This window comes from Trachymyrmex septentrionalis, unplaced genomic scaffold, assembly GCF_001594115.1.
Source record: "Trachymyrmex septentrionalis isolate Tsep2-gDNA-1 unplaced genomic scaffold, Tsep1.0 scaffold244, whole genome shotgun sequence".
Classification (NCBI taxonomy): Eukaryota; Metazoa; Arthropoda; class Insecta; order Hymenoptera; family Formicidae; genus Trachymyrmex; species Trachymyrmex septentrionalis.
In genome coordinates this window covers 5,394-6,129 of record NW_017305402.1, presented here as the reverse complement: position 1 = coordinate 6,129, position 736 = coordinate 5,394, and positions in this window count along the sequence as shown.

Genomic DNA, 736 nt, shown 5'->3' with positions numbered 1-736 from the left:
AAATTTTTGTTGTGTTAAACAAACGTGTTGTTACCGATTCCAATTCTTTAATTTCTTTTTATCTATTTCCTATGACATATCTTTTAAACATATTTACCTATACTGCAAGCGTAATGCGAGTTTTAAAGTAATTAATTAAAAAGTGGGCCTTATTTAATGAAGAGCCTTATTCGGCTAGGTATCTTAATTCCATTTAAAAAAGCAAAAATAATTAACGTATTTTTTTGCGTGTCTATCTGGAAAAAAATAACGTGATTAAAATGTGCCTCGCTCCAACCGTAGCACTTTAGAAAACACTTACTTAAATATTTTTTTAAATATTACAACTGTAAATACACTTACATACATATGTACATGCATATGTATAATATTTCAAAAAAGATTACATTATAATCCATATATGTTACATTGCTTGCCTCATTTTCTGTTATTCGACGACTCTAAATCTGGATCTGTTTTGTCTTCTATAGTTTGTACTGTTTTCGAAAAGACCAGAATAGAGTACATATAAACGATTATTGACTTGATAAAATCTAAAGCTTATGCATTTGAATTAAATGAATGAAATTTAACAAAGGTTACAAAATAAAAAGCATACAGCCACAGCTCAAGATGTCAATAAGTTCAATATTACTATTTTAACATGTATTATAATTACATATTAAAATAATAATATTGAACTTATTGACATCTTGAGCTGTAGCTATATGTTTTTTATTTTGTAACCTTTGTTAAA